Here is a 25,625-nt window from a genome sequence, read left to right as displayed (position 1 = left end):
TGCTGGAGGAATATCAATACCAAATTTCAAACTCTACTATAAAGCCATAGTAATCAAAACAGCTTGGTATTGGCATAAGAACAGACCTCAGGACCAATGGAATAGAATTGAAAACCCAGAAATGAACCTACAGACCTATAGCCATCTAATCTTCGATAAGGAAGCTAAAACAATAGAATGGAAGAAAGACAGCCTCTTCAGTAAATGGTGCTGGCAAAATTGGTTAACTACATGTAGAAAACTAAAGCTAGATCCTTATATATCACCCTGCACCAGAATCAACTCCAAATGGATCAAAGACCTTGAACTCAAAGCAGACACTCTGAAAACATTACAGGATGGAATAGGAGAAACCCTAGGTCTCCTTGGCTCAGGTCGAAATTTTCTGAATAGAGACCCGGAAGCACAACAAATCAAAGAAAGGTTGGACAAATGGGATTGCATAAGATTGCAGAGCTTCTGCAGGGCAAATGACATAGCTGGCAAGATCAATAGAAAACCCACCGATTGGGAGAAGATCTTTACTAGCCATACAACGGACAAGGGTCTCATATCTAAAATATACTTGGAACTCAAAAAATTAAACCACCCAACAACAAATCCTCAAAGAAACAACTGCCCAATAAATAAGTGGGTGAAAGACTTAAAGAGAAGCTTCTCTGAAGAAGAAAGAAGGATGGCCAATAGACACATGAAGAAATGTTCAACATCCCTAGCCATAAAAGAAATGCAAATCAAAACAACATTGAGATATCACCTCACTCCAGTTAGAACAGCAAAAATCAAGAACTCTAACAACAACAGATGCTGGAGGGGATGTGGACAGAAAGGAACCTTACTTCATTGTTGGTGGGAATGTAAACTTGTTCAACCACTTTGGAAAGCAGTATGGAGGTTCCTCAAAAGACTTCACATAGATCTCCCCTATGATCCAGCAATCCCACTTTTGGGCATTTACCCAAATGTTTACAAACAAGACCACACTAAAGCTACCAGCACAACTATGTTTATTGCAGCATTATTTACCATAGCTAAGATATGGAACCAACCCAGATGCCCCTCAGTAGATGAATGGATCAAGAAAATGTGGTATATATACACAATGGAATTCTATGCCTCCATCAGAAAGAATGACATTTCCCCATTTGTTAGGAAATGGAAAGGTTTGGAAAAAATTATATTAAGTGAAGTAAGCCAGGCCCAAAGAAGCATAGGTCCCATGGTTTCCCTTATTTGCAATATCTAGTATATGTATGAGTCAAGCGGAAAAGGTCAGATAATGTGATGTTAGGAAAATGAACCCTTAAATATGTATTTTAATGTTTTCGTTTCTTTCATGCATGTGTCTCTAATGCATTTATAAGATTATTTCTTTGTTGCTTTGTATGTCCCTCCCCCACAGTGTAACCCCCGTTTGTATATTTGATGTCAGTATAACATGTGGAGGAGATGGGGACAAACAAGTCGTTTAAGGATTCAGGTGGACCTGTTGCAACAATGAGAAGTACAAAATGTCATGTCAAAACCAGCTTTACAATGTCGGTGTGGGGGGGGAGGGGGGTATAATTGGGTGGGGTAGGGGGGTAAAATTGGGTGGGGGGAGGGGGGAGGCGGGGAAGGGAAGTGAAGGGTAAACAAAGGAGGAGGCTGCAATGCTTGGTAAGAAATTTATGCATTATCCTGCCCATGTAATTGTAGCCCCTCTGTACAGTATGTTCTCAAATAAAATAAAATACAATTAAAAAAAAACAAATTACACTATTTGAGATCTTCCTTGAATCTACCACATTTCAGTTAATCAAAATTGTATACTTTTGCATATCACCCTATATTTTTCTTATGAGTTTGTAACCTAAATCTAGCTTCTGTATACAAGGGAGAACACACGTCCTTTGTCTCTTTGGGTCTGACTCACTTCACTTAACATGATTTTTTTTCCAGGTCCTTACATTTCTTTACAAATAGTACACTGTCATTCTTTCTAGTGGATGAGTAAAATTCCAGCACGTGTGTGTGTGTGTGTGTGTGTGTGTGTGTGTGTGTGTGTGTGTGTGTGTGTGTGGCAAGGGGCAGGGGAGAGGGAAATCACATTTTGTTGATCCATTCATCCATTAACAGAGCTCATTACTCAGAGACCATTGCTAAAATGGTCCCCAATTAGAACCTTGCAAAAGTAGGAAGATATGAAGTATACCAAAAACACGAACATATTTCAGGGTAAACGAATATAAACTTTTAAAAAATGTCATCAATGCAAAATCTAGTGAAGTGTTATTCCCTTAATATGAGATGATTTATGCTTCCATTAAGATAATAACTGCAGTGGATTAAAACATACCAAATATTTAAAATCCATTATTGAACAACAACAACCACTACCACCACCTCTAGATATCTATAGGAAAATGTTAGTGAACAATATCATTTTTAAAAAATTGAATTTAGATGTAAACAATTTAGTATTTTTCTGTATTTTCATGAGCAAATACACATTTCTTTTGATAATAGAATACCACAGCATAGCAAATTCAGATAAAGTAAAAAAAAAAAAGATAAAGGAAAAAAATCATTGACTTAGAAAAGTAAAAGTTGATTCCTTGAAAAGACTAATTGAATTTACTAACCTTCTGTAAGAACATAAAATCAAGAAAACAAGACAAGGCACAAAGAGTTAGACTCAGGACTGAAAAATAATGGCAGCACTTAAAAGGTCATTAGAAATATGAACAAGACAAAATACTCCTAAATTTTAATTTCTAAATGAAATATTTAAATGCCTTAGAATACAATGTTGATATAATACATTTTAAGAAATCTGGATTATTCTATATGTATTAAAGAGACTACCTTTATAGTTATAAATCTTCCCATAAAGTAAACAATAAAATTTACCAGAAAAAATTTCCAAATATTTTAAGAAACAAACAATGCCAATCATGTATAAATTCAAATGAATAGGCCACTGTAAACTTGACCTCTAAAATAAAAAAGATTATAAACCAAAGGAAATTCACAGTGTGCTTTTTCTCATGAAGATAGACAAAAAAAAATTCTAGCCAAAACATTAGTAAATAAAATTCAGTGATAAATAAAAAGGATAACACATCACTATTAACTTGGGTTTATGCCAGAAATGCAAATTGATTAAATGAAAATCATCTGATGCTGTTTACCACCATCATAGAGTAAAAGTGAAACACTATTTCAGCATGTCAGCAGATAAGGGGAGAAATGGTAAAATGTATTATTCATTCATGATAAAAACTTTTAGTGAAGGGAGAACAGATCAGAACTTCCTTAATCAGAACTCCCTTAATATTGAGATATTAACAGTGTTTTTTTTTGTTGAAAGCATACATAATTATATCTATTATTTCTACTTTTATGTAAAAATATATTGACGATCCTAGCCAATTCAATATAATCTTATCATAAACAAGGATCTTTCCTCCCTGTATTACTGAGATTTGAACTTTGAAGCCTCACAATTGCTACACAAGTGCTCTGTTACTCCCAGTCCTTTTTTTGAGTTAGTTATTTTTTTAGATAGGGTCTCCCACTGAGCTGAACTTTTGAGTGTTGGTCTGCCTACTTCTACTTTCCAAACAGCTGGACTTATAGATTCATATCCTCAAGCCTGGACTCTGAATTTTTAACAAGGTGGGTTTTATTCATACCAGTTTAGAGAAAACTCATGATTAGGAAATCTAGGCATGATATGTTTCTTACCCTGAAGTCACCATGTTGTAGCACTGCCATTCTGGCAACATACTGGATCAGACTGCATATGAATATGCTTACAAATAAGGTATTTATTAGATCCTTTGATACAATAAAGGATTAACAAGAAATAATTCTCCATGCCTACCACAACTTCGATTTCTAATTTAAGATGGTAATAGCGAACATAGCTGAACAAAATAAGAACCAGGAAATGGGTACTTGAAAGGGGTTGGATGGGATCAAAGGGGGTCGGGAGGAATGAAAAGGAGAAGAGGGGGAGAAAACTTAATGTATAACCTACAAAATTAAGGAAAGTGAGGGAAGGTATGTGTTGGAAGGGATGGGTGAGAATGTTGAAAGGGGTGAATATTGATCAAGATGCATTCTACTTGTAAACTGCTCTGCTGAATGGCATCTGCTGTGTACAACTACTTAAAGATAATAAAAATATTTTTAAGAAAACAAAAGAATATGTTTAATTTTGTTCTATGTACATGATATTCCAAAATAGCTTAGTTCTTTTGCAATGTCAATGACTGCTATGTAGATATATAACATGAGCTAATCTGATCATGAACATGAAATAATAATGACAGGGTAGAGTGTAATGCAATTAGCTTTCATGCAAAGTTACCACTTACTATGCTGGCTTATCAAATGTAGGTGTTATTTGATGGATATTTTTAAAAAATATCTGCTCCCTTTTTATTCTACTTTTGTCACTATTAATAAGTACTATTAAGAGTCAAACAATAACAACATAGGAATCCTTTTTATTTACACTCTAAGCCCTTCCTCATAAGGATGTGTCCTTTACATTTATTTTTTTTTGTAATCACAATTTTTATTTAAATTACTTCATCATAATGTTCTCCCAATGAGGACAATAGGGTAAAAGTAGATTTCTCATTTATTTTATTCTCCATGCAATATGGCCTTTCCTGAACTTGGAAATATATATATATATTTTTTGGTCAGTTGTGGGGCTTGATCTCCAGGTCTGGGTGCTGTCCCTGAGCTTTTCAGCTCAAGGCTGTGCTCTACCACTTGAACCACAGCACGACTTCTGGAAATATATTTTTTCATACATTTAAAAATTATCTTTGAGAAGTTGTATAGAGGAATTGACATTTAACAAAGCAGTTTATGAATACAACCTATCTTGATCATTGTGTCACCCCTTCCAGCAATCTCACCCATCCCTCCCAACCCATTCCTTCCCTTCCCTTTCTTAACTTTGTAGGATATGCATTGGATTCTTGACTATATTCTCCTCCTCATCTTCCTACATTCCTCTACCTCTGTACCCTTGACCTTTTGCCACCTTTTTCAAATACACATTTTCTAGTGTTTATTTTTTAACTTTGAATTTGTTTTTCTAAGGAATTACATGCTGTTCTCCCATGAATATACTATGTTTCCGTTAATATATTTGTATACATTTGCATAGTACCTAACATATTATTTACTTTGCTGTTTATAAGCTAATTATAACTTCCACATATAAGGGAAAACGTTCATTCTTTGTTTCCTCAAAAAATTACACATAGAAGTACACTATGATCTAGCAACTCCACTTCTGGGTATTTATGCCCAAGATTTACAAACTGGGATATAATAAAGTTACCAGAACAACCATGTTCATTGTAGCACTATGAAATTAATTATGGAACCAGCCCAGTTGCCCCATCAGTGGATGAATGGATAACTAAAATGTGTTATATCCACACACTGGAATTTTACTTAGATTTACTTAGAATTTTACTTAAATTGATATTGCATTATTTGTAAGGAAATTGAGAGCTCGAAAAAATTATGTTAAGTTAGTCAGTGCCAGGAACAAAGTATGTATGATTTCATTTATGTACTTACATATTTTTCTATGTTTCCCAAAGTCATTAAGTTGCTATCTAATTTTTTTAAATTCTTCATATTGAAATCGAGGTTTATCCTTCCTCTGAAATTTGACATGTAGGAAGTCAACATAAAAACTCTTAGGCTATCAACTATAGTGTCCATTATTTAAATGACTATTATTTTACCATATTCTGTTTTTTCCCTCCCATATGTGTATGTGCATATTTAAAATGTGTGTGTGTATGTGTTTGTGTGTGTGTGTGTGTGTATGTATGTATTTAAAGGAATTAAGCAACACTTTGGAGAGAAAATGATTACCAACAGTATGGATTCTTTTCTTACCTTATTCCCTTAGCTCCTGTATTTCAACTACACTGCTCTTTTTTTTCCACTCCAAAATCATTGCCTTTCACCTTCATCAGAACCTTTGTACACGCTTATTCCTCAGTCATGTAGATGTTTCCTTCATCTCCTAATTAATTCCCTCTCCCCAGATTCCCATTTAGTTGTTTCTTCTCTTCAGATTTAGGAGCCTGTTTAGATTTCCTCATTAGTGCCTGCCATTTCTGTGTTAGAGTTTCATCACTGTCTGTTTCCCCAACAAGACTGTTAGCTGTGTAAGTTTAGAAACTAAGTACACTTCTGCCCAGCTTGCTTTATCTACTCTTTGGTGAAATCACAAAGAAATGTATATAAATTTATAAGGAGATAGGAAATAAGAATTTTTAAGTGTTATTATCTATGTATTATTTATCCATTTGGTTATTGACACTATTATTCACAAGTTATCTATAGGGAATAACTTCAAATAGGAGAGTAGAAATTAGGGAATTTGGGAAATTGGACAAAAGTTAAAAGACTAATTTTTCAGTCAAGGTAACTGATTCTCAGAGAAGTAAAGAAATTCACTTGTAGAAGCATAGCCACTAAGTGACAGGGCTAGGATTTCTATCTTGACTTGGCTGAGAGTACCAGTGTTTCTAAGACCATTTACATGTATAAAGCCTTTATGTAGATAGATGAGCATAGCAGATGTTGCATTGAAAATTTTGTATCATGGGGAATGTTAATTCCTGGACTAAGGAAACCTGTTTAACTTAACATCAGGTCTCTTTCATTTGGTATTACGAATGGGATTCACCTTGGTAAATAGTGCTGTATATTTCTTCATTCACCTATTTGCCCCTTGTTTGCTTTATCTGCCCTTAGTACACTGATTGTAATTCCATTGTTCAATAACTCTTTCCAAAGAAGACATTTTCCAATTACTTCTGTATACTCAGAATTAGAAGACACCATTCCCTTCCAATCCTCTGCTGTTAAAGATAGAACAGTCATTTAAAGTTAATTTCTCAAGACTTACGTTCAAATATCTAAAGAGATGGTGTCATTGAATACCTTTTCTGTCTCACATATACTTATTGACATGAAATAATGCACTGTTCTGCCACATTTCTTAGAGTACCAATCAGCATAACATTAGTGCCATCAAACATGGAACAAGAGTAAAAATTGAGACATTGTCAACACATATTTTTTTCTGGTCCTGGGGCTTGAACTCAGGGCCTGGGCTCAGTCCCTGAACACAGCACCACTTCTGGCTTTTTCTGCTTTTGTGATGCTGAGGAATAGAACCCAGGGTCTCATGTATACAAGGCAAGCACTCTACCACTGAGCTACCTTCCCAGCCCTCTTTCCTTGTTTCTCTATCCTGGGCATGAACTCAGGGCTTGGGCACTGTCCCTGAGCTTCTTTTGCTCAAGGATAGTACTCTACCACTTAAGCCACACCACTGTGAATATTTTTAATGAAAAGGAGATAATTTTTCACACAGTCCAATTACCCATGATAAAGCATATGAGTGTTACCTTCAATAATTATTGAAGAATAAGACTTAACTATAAATAGTACTATATTTCATTTTCAGCTTATTTCATTTAAAAATTAATTTCTTCTAAACAGTTCTTGGTACTAAGGAAATATGCCAAGACTCATTCTTTCAGAATGGAACATAAGTCTTGTGGGATATACATATACTCTACTTCTCCAAATTTCTCATAAATTTAAATATATGGATTTTATGTCTGGGTGGAGATTTTTACCATGCACTGTTCTATCTCAGGTATATTTATATCTATATCAATATAGGTATATTGGGAAAAATCTATGCTAATCTAGAAACTGACAGAAGGACTTTTAAACTAAATATGACTACATATTCTCCAAAGCTCCATGCTATGGGGTTGGAGTTTATAATAATTCAGAATAATACAGAGTTCTTATTTCACCTAAAGGTTTTAAGGGTCTCACTAATGTCTTTAAGGTTCATTCAAAAGACTAGTTGTAATCTAGTGTAAATTTAATATTTCCTTACTGAATTCACTGCTTAGAAACAGGAATAAACACTTCAGCTTGACTCTATGTATTGAATCAAGGCATGAACACTAGAGGTAGAAAGGAGGCATAGGCAGTATCTTTGATATCAAGTAACTCAACTATATAGAGGAGACAAACAGTGTCCCCCAAGCACATACATCACCTGCCCCTCTTGCAGTACCAGAGTTAGATGTGGTAGCATTTGGGGGTGAGCAGGATCCTATGCAAAAGCCCAGAAGGCACTTGTATTCCTCAAGATCAGAAGTCAGGCTAAGCTTCAGCAAGTGGATGTGACATCCTGAGACATCTGCGCAGAACCGTTCTGCATGGTGAAGGAACAGTGAAGAAATTGTAACAGGATTGCCTGTACTACACATACTTGAACAAAAGAACATGCAGGCATTAAGTAACAACATAGTTTTTCTATAGCAGCACTTTCAGCTATGAATAGAAAAGAAGGTGGCATTGCCTTTCTTTGGCTCCAAGGTTGTTTTTTGTCTTGTTCTTGTTGCTATTTCTTTTCTTCCTTCTTCTATGAACCCACAAGACAAATATCACTATCCACTTAGTATGTGACCCTAATAAGATATCTTTAAATGTTTTAGCTAGAGCATGTGTTGCATGTAAGAGGCTATGTGTAAGAGCAACATTTATGAGAGAGATTGCTTGACCATGACACTTCTACTTAAAACTACTACTGCCAAGGCTGGCATCTATACCAATGTTTGCTTAAAGTGACCCTCCAAACCTGGGGGGGGGTGGAGATATATAAATATATATATACACACACACACACACACACACACACACACACACACACACACACACACACACACACACACACACACACCACACACACACACACACGTTGTCATGGGGCTTGAACTCTGGGTCTGGGCACTGTCTCTGCCCTCTTCAGCTCAAGGCTAGTGCTCTACCACTTGAGCCACAGCACCACTTCTGGTTTTCTCATGGTTAATTGGAGATAAGGGTCTCACAGACTTTCCTGCCCCAGCTGGCTTTGAACTGTGATCCTCAGATCTCAGCCTCCTGAGTAGCTAGGATTACAGGCGTGAGACACTGGTACCCAGCTGAACCTGGAACAATTATGGTCTATTTTTCATAGGACATTGAAGCATGCAGGACATCTTATTGAAAACACAGATGTTTATTATCACACTATCCACATGGATAATAGCATGCTGTGTGTTGCAGGTTCTTCCCATTTCCTGTCTGGCCAGCTTCATATTTTTCAGTTTTCCTGCCTCGTCTCTGGTGGTGTTGGAAGTGGTAACCCTTATGCACAGTTGTGTCTGATTAGACAAGGTGTGGACAGCTATTGACTTTGATTGTGTCAGATTTTTCCCTCTAGGCATTTTAAAGTTATAAATCATATGTCAGGATGCTTCTTGGTTTAAATTTAAGCTGCAAAAAGGGAGGGAGGAGAGAGGGGAGAAGGAGGGGGGGAGAATATGTATGAATCTTGGATTTTAGTTGTTTCCCACATTCCTGGCTGTGGTTCCTCCTGAGACTCGAGACTTGACTCTACTTCCTGTGCTATACACTATTGAATACTTCTAGAATCCCACTTTAATTTGGGTTCCTCAAGTGGGCTTTATTTCTTACAATTGAATGACTCATACTCAGCAGGCTCCTGTGTGATTTTTTGTGTTACTTTTGTTTCAATAAGAAAATGAAACTTTAGGTTCTCAATAATTTTTTGTATGATGCACTAGTTGAATTAGTTCATATAAAATCAGATCATCATTGAATAAGGTATGGCTGTTAGAAATCTCTAGACTATTTTAGTAGCACTTGCAAAAACAAATAAGTAAACCCAAACCCCCAAAACTCATTAACTAGGTTTTTGACCCTTAGAAGCCTATGCAGTCAAACTTCCCCTGTTCTTAAGGTGAAAATTTCAGATTCTACTGTGGAGACTTGACTAGGCAAACACCTTGGTGTTTTAGAAATAGTGCTGTATAATATTTTTATATATAAATCAACATTAAGCACCAATTCTAACTATAGAACTATGACATGATATTATATATGCCTTCTATATGTATGTTTCATTCCTTGAAACAACTCCTACATTTTGATTCCAACAGCAGCCATTGTGCTAAATGAATAGGTGGATGTACTGTATGCAGTTTTTCATTCATACTTTCCCTTTTTCTCAGTTTAAATGAACTGACACCCCTTATGCACATATATGATATATATTAGATATAAATATATATATGATAGTTTTGTTGTATTTTATTAAAACCTGTTTTGTTTCAGGTAGAATCATGGAGAATATGTCAAGAAGATATAAAATTAATTCAGCAAATAAAATAAATTTCTATTTAGTTCTACTATTAAGACAAGTCCTTGTGGTTGATAGTATTGCCTGGAATACACTGAGAAAGTATTTCAAACCTGTGTGGAGGCAGTGTGATTAATAATTCAGCTGTTATTGAAATATGGAAGGTATGTCCTTTCTTGTCCACATTGCCCTGGGTACTGTGTAACAGAAGAAAGGACATGATTGCTACATATATGCCTTCCTTAATCTGCTGTCTTGGCATTTCCTTTTATGTTCTTCTTGAAAATATCTTGAATTTTTGGATATTAAGAAATTTCTATATAACCCCTTTTGGAAAACCAAAGTCCTAGCTTAAAAGTTGAATATTACATAGCAATGTCCTTTTTCCTGGTAATTTATTATAGTCTTTAATTATCTTTATCACAACTGATGCTTCCTTGGTAATTTGTTACAGTCTTTAATTACCTTCATCACAATTGATGTTTTTCTCACAACTATCCAAAATATTCCATTCTTTTGGCAAATCCGATTTTGCCATAATTTAGGGAACTTAAACTAGGGAATAAACTAAATGCCCTTTGCGATCCTCAGTTTCAGGGATTCGAATGTAGCTTTATATAGGTAGACAGATCTTGTCCACTGTAATTTAAAACAACTAGAGTGTCAAAGCCTTTATAGATTCTCCAGAGTTTATTAAAGCATTATTTTACTATAACTTCTCTCTTTGTTTTTCATTTATGCATGTTTTGTCAGGAAGTGGTCATAAAAAGTTCCAAATCCCAATTGAAGAATGTGTTCTTAAAAGTAGCTGCCAAGTGTAAATGCCACTGATATACATTCATGCATATGATAGTGTATAAATAACCAGGAAAAGCATAGCAAAGGTCAATCAATTATGTATAGGTCAGAATGCTTTCCATCTGGATTGACTCACTTTAGCAAATAACATCATGTGTCATTTGGAGTATGTTGTGAAATGTGGTTTGAGTCATTACAGAGTAGCCTCTGCTCTGAGTTACCAGGATGGCAGTGGTGAGATTCAATAAGTAACTCTACTGGGTTTTGTGGGAGCAGATTTACATAACTGGGGTACATGCTTGTGATTGATTTAAAAAAGAAAATTGAAGACATGTGTTGGAACTGAGCCAGATGATCTTTATATAACTGCAATAGATTATTTTTCCATGAAATTGCTAGTAAGAAATCAATAGTAATGAACCTGGTGCCTATCTTATCTCTTCAAATGTCACCACTGCTCTTCTAGATGGAGCTACTATGAGGCTGGTTTATAATTTTCGCTTCTATATGATAGAGTGTAGTCGCACCAGATTGTCAGACCCTAAAATGATCTATGGACTGGGGTATCTTGTGACATGGGAAGAGATGTTGGCATTTTTCAATTGACACAACAGAGGCTGAATTTAGCTTATAGATCAAGTGATAAAAGTTGCTGCCAAATCTAGTCATTTTTCAGTTATTCAGAGCTTGAGAAGGTAAATGTAATATGACATAATTTAATGTGTGATTTTTCCACCCTCCATTCTGGATATTTTGGAATTGTTAAAAAGTTGTTGACTATGCTCTTTAGCTCAAGGTGAGTGCTATACTATTTGAGCCACTGCACCACTTCCAGTTTTTCTGTAGTTAATTGGCAATAAGAGTCTCATGGACTTTCCTGCCCAGGCTGGCTTTGTACTGTGATCCTCAGATCTCAGCCTCCTGAGTATCTAGGATTACAGGTGTGAGCCACCGGCACCCAGTGACTATGCTTTTTTTTTTTTTTTTTTAAGTATGATAGCTTGGAATGAATAAGAATTTTCCATCGAAATCTCCATCATGTGTTAGAGTCAAATATATGTGGAATCTAAGTTTGGTTCTGAATTCTTGGAAGGATGCAGGTGTCCTTACCAAACAAAGTAAGTTCTTGCCTTTAGAGCGTTTATAGTTTAGTGGGAAAAGAAACATTACAAACATTTTCCCACAGTATAAGATGATTTTACTTTAATAAGGAGTATGTATAAGTCTGGCTAGTGCTGCTATTTGTGTCACTTTATAGTATATTTTTTATTTCTTCATTATATAAAAGAGTGAGCCGGGCGCCCATGGCTCATCTTGTAATCCTAGATACTCAGGAGGTTGAGATCTGAGGATCGTGGTTCAAAGCCAGCCCAGCAGGAAAGTCCATGAGACTCTTATCTCCAATAAACCACTAGAAAACCGGAACTGGTGCAGTGGCTCAAGCGGTAGAGCGCTAGCCTTGAGCTGAAGAGTGCAGGAACAACACCCAGGCCCAGAGTTCAAGTCCCACGACCGACTAAAAAAAAAAAAAGTGAGTGACTAGTTCCTTGGAAGGCTGAGATTGAGAGAAGTCAAAGTTTGAGGTTAATCCAGGCAAAAAGTAAGCAAGACTCCATTTCAACTAATAAAATGCTGGGCATGATAGCACATAGCCATCATCGAAGCTACAGAGGAAGTGTAAAAAGGATGATTATGGTCCAAGTTGGCTCAGGAAAAAACAACAATAACTTGCAATATTGAGAAAAAAATAATGAAAGCATAATGGACTAGGGTATACTAGTGATTTAAATGGTATAGTACCTGCCTAGTAAGTACAATGCCTTGAAGTCATACCCTGGTACCACCAAATAAATAAATAAATAAGTAAACAAGTGAACAAATAGAGAATGAAAGTATCCATTCAACTTTCCAGATGGCTACTGCAGAGAAGGCAAAATTATATCTTCATTGTTTTTAGGGCTTTGAAAAGTACTGGACTTGAGAACTAACGCAAGACAGATGAATTTATTTAATATAGGTTTTATGTGATCGAGAACCCTTATATGTGAATGAAGAATCAAAGAAATGGTAAAATCTTTGTGATTTTTTTTTCAGTCATGGGGCCTGGGCACTGTCCCTCAGCTCTTCAGCTCAAGGCTAGTGCTTGCTCTACCATTTGAGCCACAGCACCACTTCTAGCTTTTCTGCTTATGTGGTAATGAGGAATCAAACCCAAGGCCTCATGCATACCAGGCAAGCACTCTACCACTGAGCCACCTTTCCAGCCCCAATCTTTGTGATTTTTATATCCAGGTGAACAGAGAAGTATTTTGTAAAAGTGATTACATTTGTGGGGGAAGATAGAAAGACAATAAAAAAGACAATAAAAATTAGTTTAACATGATGCGTTTGTACAGAAGCCTCTTTTTCTCAATTTCCTATGCTTATTTCTATTAATATTGCTATTTTCTTACCTGAGGCCATTTAAGATCTATTGTGGCATATAACTTCCCTTCTGATATGAGAAGGATATCTTCAATATGTAGATTTTTTTATCTGCTGCTCTTGGAAGGGAAAGGGTTAGCTCTCATTGTTACTAGTGTTTAAGTGCATTTAGCTAAAAAATTTTTTATCAGGATTGATATTGATACATCTACATCTATATTATATCTACATATTGATATTGATATATATGTATATAGGGGAACACATAGGGAAGTGAAAGGGAACAGAATATGCTTCTCCAAAATATGCCAATTTGGCACATATCTATATCAATATCTATATCTATAATTTATAGATATGGAGAAGCACATTCTGTTCCCTTTCACTTACCTATAGATATAGATATCGATATAGATATGTACCAAATTGGCATATTTTGGAGAAGCATATTCTGTTCCCTTTCACTTCCCTATGTTTTGGCTGTTCATACAGAATGCATGATAATTGTTATTCCACAATTTACCCAAAGGCTTATCTCCACTTCAGTGAAACTTCATAGATTCTTAATTATTTTCTTGTTGTTCTTTATGTGTACATGGACATTAAAACAAATGGTTCAAAGAAGACTAAATAGATCAAGTTGTCATTGTTGCCTATGGTATATAACAGTATATAGTAGTATTTTGTTTTCTTTCCCTTACTATCATGGTTTTCTGAGATTACCATCTGTAGTCATAGATACAATAACTGATTTGTGTGGTGTTGATAGATAAAATCTGCAATCCTCTGTGCTCCTTTCCAAAACACTTGCCCTTTATTTCAGGGGAAAGGGACCCGTTATATCTGTAAGTGCTGATGAATGAAGAACTAAGTCTGTCTCCATAGTTTGGGGCCCCGCCTATTTTATCTTTCTTAAACACTTTCACCAGAGGGTTTAAAAAAATCTTTTAGCCAGTTATTAATACTTACACATGTGATACAGTGATAAGGGCCATTAGCAATCAAGGTATTTACATTGTTGTCCTCGTAGAATCTGGGTTATGTCAGGCGAAATATTTTCCTTTTCTCAATTTTTTTGTTTAGTAGTTTCAGTTCCTTTTGGTCTGTGTTGTCCTAATGTTTGGCTCATCAGTGCATTATGTGCCTTAGTAGATCTTAAATGGCCTCAGGTAAGAATATAGTAATATTAGTAGAAATAAGCATTTTTTGTCAAAGGGAATGATAGTATTAGTAGTATTAAGCAACTCTAAGAATACTTTTTTTGTGGCAGATTTTCTGGACTTTTGCTCCTTGAAATGAGTCTCCCACTCATGGCCTCCAGATTCTCTTGAAGGATATTGATATATCTTTTTCTTGTACCCAGTATTTTTATCTTGTTACAGAATTATATATATATGTATATATATAATATATTATGGTTAAAATATATTATCGTTAAAAATGTAAAACAACAGATAAGGAAAAAGTAAAAAAAATAGAACCTCCTATGCATCAGTAACATGTTCAAATTACAGAAAATCCAACCAATAGCCACTTTCTCTAGTTCTTTAGAGAAAAATCAGGAGCTGAGGATTTGTGTCATTATGCTGTTGTTAGCATGTTATTTTTGCTATTCCTGAAGACATCATGTTTATATTGAGACATGAAAGAAGAGAAGAGAGAGACAGAAGTAGGCGTGGGCTGCTAGATGAATTTGCTTCTTTTAATCAAGACAAAAAAGCCCTAACTAGAACATACTTTGTTTATGTCTCATTTTGTAGAATTACACCTAGCTTCAAGGAGTGTTGAAAAGACTAGAAGATGGATTAGCCAACTAATGTTTGTTGAACTTTCAGTCTTCTTACCCAAATATAACCATTATTAATAAATACAATGTAGCCTGGTTTTCCAATGCTCTACACTACAAACATTTCTTACATATTATTAAGTATGCCACTATTTAATTTTCAATTTTCAATTAAGTTTGAGAATATTTTGTTTGACACTTAAGAGTTTTGAGTTTTAATATGGTATTTCATATGATGTTGAATATCCTTAGAGACAAATAATTTCTTGGAACCCTTGCTGATGGTTTTCCTTTCATTTTGATTCTATGTTAAAAATATGCAAATTATAATGGTATAGGTAAATATTTAGATATTTAGGAACTACCCTTAAACAGACTCTGAAGAAAAATTTTTAATAACTCCTATGTTTGATTATATCTTCAAGATGCAAATATCTTATTGATTTTGCAAATGCCAAGACAAATAGTGAGGGGAGTGGTGTTTTCGGGTGAAATCAAACTTAATAGATGTAATTAAAATGAAGTATTCTTCCTTGTAGGTTTGGATAAGTAGATCTGAATTTGCAGAGATCCCTTCTGTCAGAAAATATAGTTTCGCTTGGCATTGTGTTTCTTCTCATACACAAGTTGTCAAATGTGAGTGAGAAGGTTGTTCGTCTCACAGCTCACTTGTCAGGATATATTATAGGCATGTCAAAGTTGAAAGCCTGGCATTCACACCAGCTAACAGCAGATGCTTGTAGAGAAGCAAAATGAGAAATGCTAATCTCCAAATAACCCAAGCCCTCTTCTGGTGTGGTATTTGGTAAGAGAATTAATTACCCCCATCCTTTGCTGGAGAACTAACACTGAATCAGCAAGGCCAAGCTTAGGGCAGCCAGTTTTGGAACTTGCTGAGTGCATTACCTCTTATAACAAGGTTTTAAATGTCAACACTTTTTTTCTAATGTATGCAAGGAATCCTAATTGAGAAGCTAGACCATATACTTCTGCAAGATCCATCTATATGTTTCTTTTTTTTAAATGTTGAAAAATAAGGTTAACTTTTATGGTGAATATTTTATGGCCTGCTTTCTGTAATGTGCCATACAAATTAAAAGCGATGGAAACTGATGGGTGGTGAGGATAAAAGAGCAGTGTTGACCTTTTGGAAAAATCATTCATCATGCTACTTCTGTAAGTGGTTTTCCAGTTGCAGCCCATACTGGCTAATCATTACATTTCACTCTCAGTTCTACAGGGGTTGTTGTGGATTGCCTTTCTTTTTAAAATTTTTGGCTATTTTTATTATAGATATTTCACTACCAATTGGTTCCTGCAGGAAAGGGGGCATGTGAACTGAGGGGGAAGAGTTGGTGGAATTCATTTAGTTTCTTTCTGCTGGTCTTCATAACTTTTCTTCGTAGCTGAGTTGGACTTTAAGCAATCCATTCACCTACTGTCCTTTGAGTATTCTTGTTCACTGGTAGTAGCCAGGGCTTGAAGATTTAATAAGAGTTACTGATCATGCACCATGATCCATTTTTGGTTTCATGCTGATCAAAGGCCTATCAGTTGCAAGTCAATGGGGAAAGGAAGGCTTGCCTCTTGGTTCAGCCAAGAACTAGGAAGCATGGATTTTTTTTTATAATGAAGTATAAATCTGTATCTTGGACCCAAAGTGGATCCATGGTTGGGCCTCGGGCCTCTGGTAGGCTCTAGCTCACCAATGTTGTAGATTTCTATGGGCTTTTTAGCCCTTATTTGAGCTTTTCTCCTGACTTTCGCCAAGCCCTAGAGTTCAGACACAAAGTTAATACGAAAGACCCCCTTATGGATGAATCAACTATTAAGAACTGGAGTCTAGGAGGACACCTAGCACATAGTCTAGATGAGGATGTTTAAGGGAAATGTACCTCAAGTACTAAAAGAGACTGACCTCTGTCTGCTAAGAAATACAACCAATTATAGTATTGTGCCTCACAGAGCTTGTTTTTTTTTAAATTTATGTACATTGTAATCTATTAATCTAGGGATTTTGTCCTTTGCTGGGCTATAGAGTAGTTTGAATGTAAAAACATAGAAATTGGAGGTACCAAATATGAGAAAAAAACTAAAAAATTGTTACATTGTTCTCTTTTTCTAATTAAATGGAGTATCAAGAAATATCTAGATAATTCCTGTTCTCTTGTCTTCCCCCAGCCGGAGACTGGGATTCTGCAGCTGGGTGAGTGTTGTAGGCCCCTACCTAGTATTGCTCAGTTGGGTGGTGAGTGTATACAGATGAGCACTATCACTTGTGACTTTGTAGCAAACCTTTTATGCGTTTGGTTTCGTATGGGGAGAAAGCTTGGAACATGTTAGTTTATTGTGAAGGCATAAATTATAGGCCTATAGCCGATTTTGGATTCTAATGAACACATCTCTCTCTCTACTTTGGCATACAAAAGCAAGAAACATGATTTTTAGACAACCATAAAATATTTTAACAGAAGTTGCATTTTTATTCCTTTTGTTAGAGTTGTAAACTCAATCTTGGGGAAAGGACACTTAGAAAAACAGACTCTATTAATACCAGATGTTTCAAGTTTCTATAACAGTGTACAAGGAGGCTAAAATGAATTAACATAACTTTTTGGAGTCCCGCTTATAGAAAACAGGGATGCTGTTGAGTATGAGTTCTCTTCCTGCTACAGACCTACAAACTCATCTAGAGCCACAACTGCCCTTGTCCCTCTTCCTCACACGTGTCAGAGAGTGAGAGGAGTTTCCTGTAATTTGAAACTCTTTCTGAGGGGTTCCTTCACTTTTTACTCTTCTTGCTTTTAATGTGATAACTGCTAGTCACATGTGACTGCTTACAATGCATGAAAATTGAACAAAGATAGAGTAGTTCCTTAGACACATTAGGCTCACTTGAAAAGTTTTCCTAAGCACCTGTGGCTATTGTCTCTCTTGCAGCATAGCAGGATAATGTGGCTAGGTACTTCCATTACCATTGCTGCTTCGTGTTCTTGGTTACTCAGGCTTCCTGGTCATTCTCTCTTTTAGGGTCTGTTTTATCCCTACTCTGGTAGTGGTTTGGTTCATTGCAACTTTACACAGCTTTTCATCAAACTATCATATAGCCAACTCTTCTGTATTTTACCTTCCAAGTCACTGTCTCTATGTTCATCACACTCTTGCTATCACTGTTGGTGTAAAGCGAAAACCCTACACATGGAACACACATTACATTCCTTGAGTTTCTCCATTGCACAATTCTCTATTCCTCCTGGTGATACTCCAAGCCAGTGGTTTGCCATTTAGGAAGTATGACTCTCCTACGGAGTATCTGGAAAAGTAAGAAGGACTATTGGAGAGCAGAAACTAAGCTGCTAAATGTCATCCAGTACATGAAACAGTTCTGCACAATGAAGAATCGTTTCAACCCAAATGCCAATACTGACCTTGTTAAGAAATGCTCTTCTAACCTTCAAATTGTATTTCAAAGCATCCTTCCCTCTGGTTACTACCTCTTGACTTTTAAGGGATGTTACCTCATATGACATTAGCATCTCTAATAGGAGTTTTTTGGGGGGTCTCCAAGCCTACTGCTTTTCTATATTGTTCCTCCTCCTCCTCCTCATGTCCTACATTCTTGTTTTTCCTAACTATGCTTCATTTTTTTTTACATGCACATTCAATTCCTTTGCACATCTCTCTCTATCCTCCTCATGAGGTGAAATTCTGACACTTTCTCATTTTATCAACTTCTTTCTATACTGGGCCTGTATGGATGGATTAAGAAGAACACAAAGCCATATTGGCTTCTTTGTTTTAGATGATGCATATCCATAAGTTCTATGTAGATCCTCTGCTCTGTGTGATATACCAATATTGCTTTTATAATCCTTTTATTCTCTGAGCCAACTATGTCACATTTTTACTTTCACTTTAACCCTCTAACCCACCTCCACTTTTCCCATTTTGCTGATTTCCTCAGTTGGATTTCATTGTGGAATGGAAGCAACCAGAGGAAGCTACTTCCTCTCCTCTGGCTATTGTACAAGCCTACCTCTATCTTATCTGTTCATATCTCCACCACCTATCTCCCTTTGTTGTGCTTGTGAGTGTATAAAGCCTATGTTAGCTCCCTTTCATCCTCAAGAGAACATCTGGTTTCTTTACCGTGGCCTCAACACCCTTCAAGATTTTGGCCTTTGCCTTGCTTGCTATGATACCTACTCTTCTCCCTATTTCTCCCTTGGTCTGTTTACACTGTTTTTCTTCCTATTCTTCATGTTTGTTCCTCCCTGAGCATCTTTATATCTGCTGTGGCTTCTATCTGTAAGTCTGCCCCAGCTGCACTCAGGTTTCAGCCCAAACGTCATTTCCTGAGAGAATCCTTTTTCATCCTGTTTAGCAGTTCTCCTCCCTCAACACTCCATATCTCCTTACCATGATTTGTTTTATCCACAGAGCTTATTGCTCCTGGCATCCTATTATAGATGCATAATAACCTGATCTTGAGCTGTATATAACTTCCACAAGGGTAAGGATTTTACCTGTCTTATGTATTTCTTTATCTTCGGTGCCTGGAACAGTGTTTAGTACTCAGTAGTTAATGATTAAGCATTTAATACACTCTTGATAAATAAATGTTAAAGAAATAAAGTATATCGACTCCTGTGGCAAAGGTTCTAATAATTTGCCATGCCTTTGCTGCTGATTCAATTCTCCTACCACCTTTCTTTATTTGAAAAATTTGGGAACCTTCTTTTGTATAGCATCACTTGGCTTTCATTTGATATAAACACATCATTTACATATTAATTCTGCCTTTGTTCTTTTCTCATTAGCCTATAACAATTAAAATAGACCATTACTCTGCCACACTATGAGTTTTTATGATGTCATATCAAAGTCTTCATTAATTAAATAACTTAATAAATTAAAGCCTTATTCCATGAAAACATCTTTCAATTGCAAATTGTCTTCACTGAAGAGAACAATAGCAGCCCTGGGACAAATTCAACATTAGGACATGCCAACCAAACAGCCAGATGTGCTTACTGACATATTGAAAGTTAAGCTGTCATATTATGTGATTATTTGGTGCTAGTGACACTGAGAATAGAACAGAGTTGAAGAGAAATAAAGACAAACTCAGTCACTGCTATTGGAAAGCACAGTTCAATTATCAGGTTGTCATTTAAATTCTTTAGAACATTAATCGGGATTAAACCACAAAATTTAAAGAAAATTTGTCATCGACTCTGAAGGGACTGGGTTGTGTTTTGGATCTCAGTTTGAGAAATACTGTAAAGTTTTAATTTTTTAACTTTCATTTAACTAGAGGGTGAATTGGCGCCCTTCCTTTGTTTACCTGGAAGGTGAATGGAGAGTGAAGTAGTAAAAAGATGGCAGAGAGAGAAGAGATATGCACACAGTAGTCAGGGTAAGAGATGATGAGATGAGGGTAGAGAAGAAGAAATGTGGAAGAAGAAACAGAATGAGAGGTGTTTCAGATGGCAGTGAAGGAGTGATAGAGAAGAGGCAAACCATCACCAGTAGATGATAAATGGGTTTTCTTAATCTCATTACAGGGAAAGAAATACAGCAGTGGACTGGCCACCCTTAGTTTGGGATTTTTTTACTGTCGTGTGTGTGTGTGTGTGTGTGTGTGTGTGTGTGTGTGTGTGTGTGTGTGTGTGTGTGTGTGTGTGTGTGTGTGTGTGTGTGTGTGTGTGTGTGTGTGTTTGTGTGTGTGTTCTTACAGCTTTAAAAGAATAAAAGGTGCTAGGTGTACTGAATTTGGTCATTTAGAGACCATAATACCTGACTTTGGGGAAACTGTAGGTTAATTAGATGGTGAAATTAAGGCTAAATATGTTTAAATATAAAGTGATTAAACTTATCTACCAATAGACAACTATTTATATTTGAATATCAAATGAGTAAACTTACTTGCCAAGAGACAAAGATCATTAAGTTGGATGAGAGAGCAGCTATATTCTCCTTGCAAATTCTGTACAAGGAAGCACCCTGCTGAGGATAATGACATGGGAAGAGTGAAAGAAAATAGATGAAAAGTGGCATAATAGGCCATGTTAATGGCATCCAAAAGAAAGCCATGGTGCTATATTAGTGTCAGACAAAAATACTTTAAAACAAAAAGTGTTATTACAGATAAAAGACAGTTATTATTTAATGATAAAGCAATAATTCATCGGGAAGATTTATTCATCCTGAATCTCCATCACCTAGCAGCATCCTTTCAAAAATAAATGAAGAAAAGTTGAAAGAATCACCAAGAGATCCTGAAACCATTCCTAATCATAATCTTAAGAATTTTAAACCATATTCTCCCAGACACTATGTATCAAACCCATTAAAAAATAAAGAAGGTAAAGAAGATTTAGACAACAGCATAATTGATTTAATTTAGTCAAATGGATATACAGTTTTGAGCTTTATTAACAGAGAATATAGATGGAGAAAACTTTAACACTGATGAATAAAACCTAATATTTCTACATTCTTTACCTTAGAGAAAAAAAGAGAGCAGAGACCATTAGATATCAAAACTTTTATACATTTGAAAAATCAAAACTTTTATACATTTGAAAAATACATTTAAACGATTCTTGAATCACCTAAAATGACTGCAGAAATTAGTAAATATTAAAATGCTGTGGTAGTTAAAGAATGAAGACAGTAGGAAAGTTATGGGTTATAAGACTATAAATAACTGAATATCTTGACTGGTACACTGGTAAGGTAAAAATTCAACTGAAAATAAATGGAATAGCAGAATAATTCAATACTGTAGAGGAAGGAGTAATGAAATGTTACAAAGCAAGTTGAAAGCTGGTAATACTGTCATGGGGCCTGTACCCTAGCACTCAGGAAGCTGAGGCAGAATGAGTAAAAGTTTAAGGCTAGAATTGGCTGCATAGTGAGCTTGAAGCCAACCTCAGAAACCTAGCAAGACCTTGTCTTAAAGAAAAAAAATATTTTTAAGTTGTTTAGAAGAATGACAAGGCAAAGCATTATTCTTTGAAAGACAAGAAACAAACAACAGACAACACACCAAAAATCATTAAGGGCCCATTACTACTTGCTGTGCTGGATGGTCCTGAGAGAAAAAGAGAACATAAATGGTGTTCATGGGGCTGTGACACTTAAGCCATTCCTCCAGATTTTTACTGCTTATTTTGGAGATTGCATCTCTTACTTTTCTTTTTTTTTTTGTCGGTCGTGGGGCTTGAACTCTGGGCTTGGGCGCTGTCCCTCAGCTCTTCAGCTCAAGGCAAGCGCTCTACCACCTGAGCTACAGCGCCACTTCCTGCATCTCTTACTTTTCTACTAAGGTTGTCTTCAAAGTTTGTTCTTCTGGATCATAGCTTCCTGAGCAGTGAGGATTCTAAGCATAAGCCACTGGTACCCAGTTTCTCTTCACAATTTTAATGTAGGTACTAGAAATCATAAAATTACTCTTGTGATTCACATTGTGTTTCTATTGGTTAGTTCTGGTTTATTGGCTTTGTGGTAATTTGTCATTGTTAAAATTTCTAAGTTCATTTTTATTATATTTTCTCTATGTATTACATAAGTCACAATCTATTGAAAATGGAAAAGCTAGTTAATTAATTTTATATCAGTGATAGTTTGTGTAAAGCATTGCTTTAAATTATTTATAATCTCTAGTATATTTAAATGACTGTGCTTACCATAGGGAAGTATACACATTATTGATTTTTGAGAGCTCTGTGAAATATGCTAAGGAATTATTAAATAGATTTGATTGATAAGGATGTCATATAGCCATAAATTATGTTTGTGTTTAGTTATAGCTGTATTATTTCAAGTTGGGAAGAATATCATAAAAGCTAGGTTAAAGATAGCTTTTTCTGAAAGTCCACTTGAAGGACCAGTTTGGTATCAATTTGTAGTCATTTTGAAGATTAAGAACATGGAGTGGGAAAGCTCTTTTCTCAATTTGTTACATTGAAGCAATGATAATGCTCATCAGTAATTGTCTTCCTTAGGTTTTGTTCCATAAAATTGACTTATTTTTCTTCAGAATGGGCTAGTTAACATTGGACTTAAGAGTCCGGGCATATGTGAGTTTGTGATTTACAGGGCAATTTTTCTCATCAAAACCTAGGCAGAACCATTTATTTTAAAACCAATATTTATTTTACAATGGGAAGATAGAGCAGATTAAAGGAGCATAAAACCATGATAAATCACCCAATCTTTATCCCATAGAAAATCTTTTAAATAGCTCTTAAAGTAATGGCAGTAAAACAATCTCATAGAGTTTGTATTTGGGTTGTTTTCCGGCATATGATATAGTCATATAGATTAAAACCTAATTAATGGGAATTTAGAATAATTTATACATGGTCTAAATGATTCTTTCTCAATGAAACAAGCAATGTATTCTTCCTTAGCCAACTTTCAGAGTTTTGCCCATGAGTAAAAAGGAATCTAGACTAATCTTTGTAGCTATTCAAATAAAACCCAAGATACGATATCTCTTTCAATCTTTTTAGTTAACAATCAGTTTTTGTATTTATGTTTCAGAAAATGTATATTGACTTTTATTGTAAATTATTGCACAATAATGCTGAGGAAAAATTTTATAGCAATTCATTTTGTTTTAGTTAGATTTTATTTATGTCTTGAGTTATAATAATTTCTATAAGTAAAAATAATGGATGCCAGGTGCTGGTGGCTCATACCTGTAATTCTAGCGATTCAGATTGAGGTTTGAGCCAGCCAGGATAGGAAAATCTGTGAAACTCTGATCTCAAACCACCAACAGGCCAGAAGTGGACCTGTGGTAGAATACTAGCCTTGAACAAAATGTCCAGGGACAGCACCCAAACTCTGAGTTCAAGTCCAGTGCCAGCACAAAATAAAATATAATAATGGAACTACATTTCTCCAGTAGTATTCTTTATATTATTCTAATGACAGTGAATTTATATCACATAGAGCCTTTGAATGGATTTTAAAAAGGAGTAAGAGTATTTGAAGTGGAAGTAATCTGCTCATGGTTCTGGTGAATTTTAGAAAATGTGAAGTCTGTGTCCTATTGTATAAAAGGTGTTTGCAGTCTTTTTCTAGCTAATTATAGACTTTAGGTCAGAGTTGGCAAACTTTTTCTGTAACAAATCAGGGAATAAAAAATTATAGGCTTCAGTTGTATAGTCATAGCTATTCAACTCTTGCTATTATTGGGTACAAGCAACTTAAGCTGTTTATAAATTAATATGTATATGTCTCCTTTTTGACTGACCAGTTTCACATCTAAGAATTCTATGAAGAAATAACCAAGACATGGTGGAAATGAGAATTTGCAAGATTATCTGCAGTGGTAATAGTGATATGATAAGGGGTGTGTGTGTGTGTGTGTGTGTGTGTGTGTGTGTGTGTGTGTGTGTGTGTGTGTGTGTGTGTGTGTGTATACATGTGTGTATGTGTATCCTTTGTTAATCAAAACAAAAGCAGTCACACAGAATTTAAGGTGTGATCTTACTTTAATATCATGATAATAATTTACATATGTATGTTAGGTCAAATCTTGTGGAATAATTGATAACCACCTGCTTTTTATCTGCAGATGCAATTTTTCTATGAAAATCCTAAATTGTGTATAAAGAAAGATAATGAAAGATTACTCACCTATAATTTTCTGTGTGGAAGAAATACATTTTCTTTTTGTTCCATTGTTTTTCACATGTTCATTTGTTTCAGTGAGCATATGTTAATTTGCCATAAGTAAAATGATGTGGGTTGGGTAGAGCAAAATTAATACTTTGCCATTCAAATGGTGATTAATCAATAATGGAAGGAGTACATCTGTAGTTCTCTTTGGGGGAGATGGGGCTGCCTCCGAGGAATTTGGAGTGTTGTTTTTCTATTGGCAGGGCCATTCTTGTTATGGCAACAGATGCAGGGAGCTGCAGCCAATGTACATTGCGTGTTCTCTCCCACTGGTGACTCCCTCTCCCTTGATGCCATTTAACATTCAATTCATCAAATGAACTCCTCTCACTCAGATTCCTTACCCATCAAATTGCTGCCTGATTAGGATTTGGCTTTGTGTGGAAGGCATCTACAGGAAGGGAGTGAACATACTGGTCATTCTGACATCTGTGCAACAGTTGGATTGCAAATTGGAGGCTGTTACTATAGTATTCTAGTTTTATATGTTAGTTTTGTGAACTCACCTGATGGAGTCTACTATGTGAGAAATGAATTCCATCCGATTTGCTGAGAACATGAAGACCAATGAGCCCAAAACTTGATGAAGGAATTGTGGAAAGTATCCAGGTGAAGCTCTGTAGAGAAAGCCACTGCTGTCCGTTATAAGGG

General features: G+C 35.7%; 1 protein-coding gene across 13 annotated transcripts in view; it reads left to right on the top strand.

Annotated features, from left to right (window-relative positions):
• Nucleotides 1-25,625, top strand: part of Fhit (fragile histidine triad diadenosine triphosphatase) — a 1,320,449-nt gene that overhangs the window by 240,178 nt on the left and 1,054,646 nt on the right. The window contains exon 3 of one of the 13 annotated variants that reach the window (XM_070018841.1): nucleotides 19,716-19,788. The exons of the other annotated variants lie outside the window; for them this stretch is intronic. The gene's annotated coding sequence lies outside the window, so the exon portion shown is untranslated. The remainder of the gene's footprint in view (nucleotides 1-19,715; nucleotides 19,789-25,625) is intronic. 13 annotated transcript variants of the gene reach the window in all.

The sequence above is a fragment of the Dipodomys merriami genome, unplaced genomic scaffold, assembly GCF_024711535.1.
Source record: "Dipodomys merriami isolate MVZ:Mamm:240054 unplaced genomic scaffold, mDipMer1.0.p SCAF_13, whole genome shotgun sequence".
NCBI classification, from domain to species: domain Eukaryota; kingdom Metazoa; phylum Chordata; class Mammalia; order Rodentia; family Heteromyidae; genus Dipodomys; species Dipodomys merriami.
The sequence above is the reverse complement of the archived record's forward strand: the minus strand, read 5'-3'. Positions and strand labels throughout refer to the sequence as shown.